A 6,321-nucleotide genomic window follows, 5' to 3' on the forward strand; every position below is an offset into this window, starting at 1 on the left:
TTATAATTTTTATTAACCAAGTCCAAAGGATTTAGAATATACTTAAAAAAGAGAAAGGACATGACTTCACATCTAGTGTATTAAAATTGAACAGAAAATTTATTTTCAAAATTTAGAGTGTATAGACTGATTATTAGGCTTTGTACAAGTCTTTATGCTTGATTGTCACAGCATTAAAACACCTAAAAATGCATATTCTTTGCCCTTAGGGACTGTTCAATATTTACATCATCAGGGGGAGGGTGGGAATTTTGAGGAAAAAAATTGCAACACAAAATTTTGCATCCCCACTCACGTCGCTTAAAATTGTTAGTGGCGTAGATTTCTTTTTGCCATGGGTGGGAGGGAGTTTGAAAACAATTCTTGAAGTAGGCATATAGTGAATCTAGCACTTTTGGTGACAATAAGTCTATGGTTCAAATATGCGCGAACCGGACGGTGATGAGTCTGTAATATCGCTTTAAACTTTCTGATCGGGACTGATGTATTAGAAAGAAAAAACTCACCGCTACATGATGAAGTAAAAATTTAGAGAAAATGATGTAAAACATTACTTCTAGAGTATAAATATGCAATGACTAGGGATGAGATTCTTAATGCTATCTTCAGTAGATATAGCGAAAACATCCTAAAACACGCACGGTTACTCTGCCCGAATTAAAAAATCGGCATTCGGCCTATATGCCGCGCTATTTAAAAAAAAAAGGGGGGTAAAAATAGAGAAACAGGCACTGATGATAATCTCTGCTTTATAAGCCGTTTTAAAATTTGGTCAGCTTCGTCATTTTTACATTTCTTTATAGCTCTGCAGTCGGCCTAATGCCGATTTTTCTCTGAGCGGGCAACCCTGTTAAATGCAGTTTTGCCATTTCGCGCCGTACTGAATCATCATCTACAACGCGTGCTAGGCAATGTTTTTGGGTTTTTAAAAAATTATTATTATTATTATTATTATTATTATTTTGCTTGCTATCTTCTGAAGATAGCAATTTTGGTCAGCTTCGTCATTTTAACATTTCTTTTTTAGCTTTGCATTCGGCCTAGTGCCGATTTTTATACTAACAGAAAATGTGACGAGACATGCCGTAATTTGCTCGATTCTGGTGCCGGTGTATATAGAGCTCCTGCATTGATTTACATGGGTGATATTAAAATTGAAATATATCAAGAACCGAATACCTTATGACGCTGAAACAAACTTTGAAATAAAGCTTTTACATTTCTCTACCTGTTTTATGTCATTTTGGTGTTTGTCGGATTCGTGTGATTTTGCTATCAACTGCAGATAGCTCAAATTTAAATGCCCGTTGGTTGTCGTTTTTGTCTGCAGAAGGAGATACTGGGCATACCACAAAAAAGCTTTCCAGAGACTTTACGTGCTAAACAAATAGGGGTCGCGTTTTGGCCATAAGTCGAGTTACGTACAACTTTGAAATATATATTTGATATCATCTTAACTAGAACAAAATTCTGCATAACATTTCTGAAAATACACATTCATAGGTCCGACTAATTTTGAGAAAATTAGTGCTATATAAAAAGGCCACATTTCCCGTGTTTACCAGTGTTTACATCCGACTGCTAACCGCGTTCTGACCTCGTTTGTTTATGCGCACATAATCGTAAATATCACTCAAATTTTCGCATTTTCTTTTCAAATTTGTAGAGATCACATTCACAAGTTCTAGTAAAACCCGATTTTCAACACTAAAATTTTTAATATTGTACCGATTTTGCCGAATTTTAATGCAAAGTTTGGGACTATAGGCGTGATAAACTTTTACCGGAAACCGATTTAGTGGTATATGAACCCTAAAGCGATATTTTATAGAATCATGTTACTGGTGTGCTATCTTCTGAAGATCAAATTAAAATTTCAAATGTTGCTACATTTTGTTTGGGTTTATAATTTTAATTACATGTGTTTTTTGTTCTACCTACTGAATACTAGTAGTATAATAGCTGAAATAAAATGCAGGCCTATGTTTTCATTGTCCCCTGCGCGAGATATATATTTTCGAATCGAATTAGGCCTACTGGTGCTATATCTACTGAGAATCAAATTAAAATTTCAAATGTTGCGACATTTTGTTTTGTTTTAATTTGGGACTATAGGCGTTAATTTGGGACTATATCAGATTCTAAATGCTAGGCCTGTCTTCAGTAGATATAGCGAAAATAATCCTAAAACGCGCACGGTTACTCTGCGCGAATAAAACAAATCGGCATTCAGCCTATATGCCGCGCTATTTAAAAAAAAAAAAGTGGGTAAAAAGAGGTAAAAATAGAGAAACATGCAGATGCGGAACTTGATGAGTCTGTAATATCGCTTTAAACTTTCTGATCGGGACTGATGTATTAGAAAGAAAAAGCTCACCGCTATATGATGAAGTAAAAATTTAGAGAAAATAATGTAAAACATTACTTCTAGAGTATAAATATGCAATGACTAGGGATGAGATTCTTAATGCTATCTTCAGTAGATATAGCGAAAACATCCTAAAACACGCACGGTTACTCTGCCCGAATTAAAAAATCGGCATTCGGCCTATATGCCGCGCTATTTAAAGGAGGGAGGGGTAAAAATAGAGAAACAGGCAGATGATAATCTCTGCTTTATAAGTGTCGTTTTAAATTTTGGTCAGCTTCGTCATTTTTACATTTCTTTATAGCTCTGCAGTCGGCCTAATGCCGATTTTTCTCTGAGCGGGCAACCCCGTTAAATGCAGTTTTACCATTTCGCGCCGTACTGAATCATCATCTACAACGCGTGCTAGGCAATGTTTTTGGGTTTTTAAAAATATTATTATTATTATTATTTTTTTTTTTGCTTGCTATCTTCTGAAGATAGCAATTTTGGTCAGCTTCGTCATTTTAACATTTCTTTTTTAGCTTTGCATTCGGCCTAGTGCCGATTTTTATACTAACAGAAAATGTGACGAGACATGCCGTAATTTGCTCAATTCTGGTGCCGGTGTCTATAGAGCTCCTGCATTGATTTACATGGGTGATATTAAAATTGAAATATATCAAGAACCGAATACCTTATGACGCTGAAACAAACTTTGAAATAAAGCTTTTACATTTCTCTACCTGTTTTATGTCATTTTGGTGTTTGTCGGATTCGTGTGATTTTGCTATCAACTGCAGATAGCTCAAATTTAAATGCCCGTTGGTTGTCGTTTTTGTCTGCTGAAGGAGATAATGGGCATACCACAAAAAGCTTTCCAGAGACTTTACGTGCTAAACAAATAGTGGTCGCGTTTTGGCCATAAGTCGAGTTACGTACAACTTTGAAATATATATTTGATATCATCTTAACTAGAACAAAATTCTGCATAACATTTCTGAAAATACACATTTTAGGTCCGACTAATTTTGAGAAAATTAGTGCTATATAAAAACCACATTTCCCGTGTTTACATCCGACTGCTAACCGCGTTCTGACCTCGTTTGTTTATGCGCACATAATCGTAAATATCACTCAAATTTTCGCATTTTCTTTTCAAATTTGTAGAGATCACATTCACAAGTTCTAGTAAAACACGATTTTCAACACTAAAATTTTTAATATTGTACCGATTTTGCCGAATTTTAATGCAAAGTTTGGGACTATAGGCGTGATAAACTTTTACCGGAAACCGCTTTACAGGCGGATTTAGTGGTATATGAACCCTAAAGCGATATTTTATAGAATCATGTTACTGCTGTGCTATCTTCTGAAGATCAAATTAAAATTTCAAATGTTGCTACATTTTGTTTGGGTTTATAATTTTAATTACATGTGTTTTTTGTTCTACCTACTGAATACTAGTAGTATAATAGCTGAAATAAAATGCAGGCCTATGTTTTCATTGTCCCCTGCGCGAGATATATATTTTCGAATCGAATTAGGCCTACTGGTGCTATATCTACTGAGAATCAAATTAAAATTTCAAATGTTGCGACATTTTGTTTTGGTTTAATTTGGGACTATAGGCGTTATTTGGGACTATATCAGATTCTAAATGCTAGGCCTGTCTTCAGTAGATATAGCGAAAATTATCCTAAAACGCGCACGGTTACTCTGCGCGAATAAAACAAATCGGCATTCAGCCTATATGCCGCGCTATTTAAAAAAAATGGGTAAAAAGAGGTATAAATAGAGAAACATGCAGATGCGGAACTTGATGAGTCTGTAATATCGCTTTAAACTTTCTGATCGGGACTGATGTATTAGAAAGAAAAAACTCACCGCTACATGATGAAGTAAAATTTAGAGAAAATAATGTAAAACATTACTTCTAGAGTATAAATATGCAATGACTAGGGATGAGATTCTTAATGCTATCTTCAGTAGATATAGCGAAAACATCCGGCCTAAAACACGCACGGTTACTCTGCCCGAATAAAAAAAAAATCGGCATTCGGCCTATATGCCGCTCTATTTAAAAAAAAAAAAGGGGGGTAAAATAGAGAAACAGGCAGATGATAATCTCTGCTTTATAAGCCGGTTTAAGATTTGGTCAGCTTCGTCATTTTTACATTTCTTTATTGCTCGGCAGTCGGCCTAATGCCGATTTTTCTCTGAGCGGGTAACCCCGTTAAATGCAGTTTTGCCATTTCGCGCCGTACTGAATCATCATCTGCAACGCGTGCTAGGCAATGTTTTTGGGTTTAAAAAAAAAAAATATTATTATTATTATTATTATTATTATTATTTTTTTTTTGCTTGCTATCTTCTGAAGATAGCAATTTTGGTCAGCTTCGTCGCGTCATTTTAACATTTCTTTTTAGCTTTGCATTCGGCCTAGTGCCGATTTTTATACTAACAGAAAATGTGACGAGACATGCCGTAATTTGCTCGATTCTGGTGCCGGTGTCTTTAGAGCTCCTGCATTGATTTACATGGGTGATATTAAAATTGAAATATATCAAGAACCGAATACCTTATGACACTGAAACAAACTTTGAAATAAAGCTTTTACATTTCTCTACCTGTTTTATGTCATTTTAGTCATGTTGGTGTTTGTCGGGTTCGTGTGATTTTGCTATCAACTGCAGATAGCTCAAATTTAAATGCCCGTTGGTTGTCGTTTTTGTCTGCTGAAGGAGATAATGGGCATACCACAAAAAAGCTTTCCAGAGACTTTACGTGCTAAACAAATAGTGGTCGCGTTTTGGCCATAAGTCGAGTTACGTACAACTTTGAAATATATATTTGATATCATCTTAACTAGAACAAAATTCTGCATAACATTTCTGAAAATACACATTTTAGGTCCGACTAATTTTGAGAAAATTAGTGCTATATAAAAAGGCCACATTTCCGTGTTTACATCCGACTGCTAACCGCGTTCTGACCTCGTTTGTTTATGCGCACATAATCGTAAATATCACTCAAATTTTCGCATTTTCTTTTCAAATTTGTAGAGATCACATTCGCAAGTTCTAGTAAAACACGATTTTCAACACTAAATTTTTTAATATTGTACCGATTTTGCCGAATTTTAATGCAAAGTTTGGGACTATAGGCGTGATAAACTTTTACCGGAAACCGCTTTACAGGCGGATTTAGTGGTATATGAACCCTAAAGCGATATTTTATAGAATCATGTTACTGCTGTGCTATCTTCTGAAGATCAAATTAAAATTTCAAATGTTGCTACATTTTGTTTGGGTTTATAATTTTAATTACATGTGTTTTTTGTTCTACCTACTGAATACTAGTAGTATAATAGCTGAAATAAAATGCAGGCCTATGTTTTCATTGTCCCCTGCGCGAGATATATATTTTCGAATCGAATTAGGCCTACTGGTGCTATATCTACTGAGAATCAAATTAAAATTTCAAATGTTGCGACATTTTGTTTTGGTTTAATTTGGGACTATAGGCGTTAATTTGGGACTATATCAGATTCTAAATGCTAGGCCTGTCTTCAGTAGATATAGCGAAAATAATCCTAAAACGCGCACGGTTACTCTGCGCGAATAAAACAAATCGGCATTCAGCCTATATGCCGCGCTATTTATAAAAAAAAAGGTGGGTAAAAAGAGGTAAAAATAGAGAAACATGCAGATGCGGAACTTGATGAGTCTGTAATATCGCTTTAAACTTTCTGATCGGGACTGATGTATTAGAAAGAAAAACTCACCGCTACATGATGAAGTAAAAATTTAGAGAAAATAATGTAAAACATTACTTCTAGAGTATAAATATGCAATGACTAGGGATGAGATTCTTAATGCTATCTTCAGTAGATATAGCGAAAACATCCGGCCTAAAACACGCACGGTTACTCTGCCCGAATTAAAAAATCGGCATTCGGCCTATATGCCGCT

Source organism: Amphiura filiformis, chromosome 19 (genome assembly GCF_039555335.1).
Source record: "Amphiura filiformis chromosome 19, Afil_fr2py, whole genome shotgun sequence".
NCBI classification, from domain to species: domain Eukaryota; kingdom Metazoa; phylum Echinodermata; class Ophiuroidea; order Amphilepidida; family Amphiuridae; genus Amphiura; species Amphiura filiformis.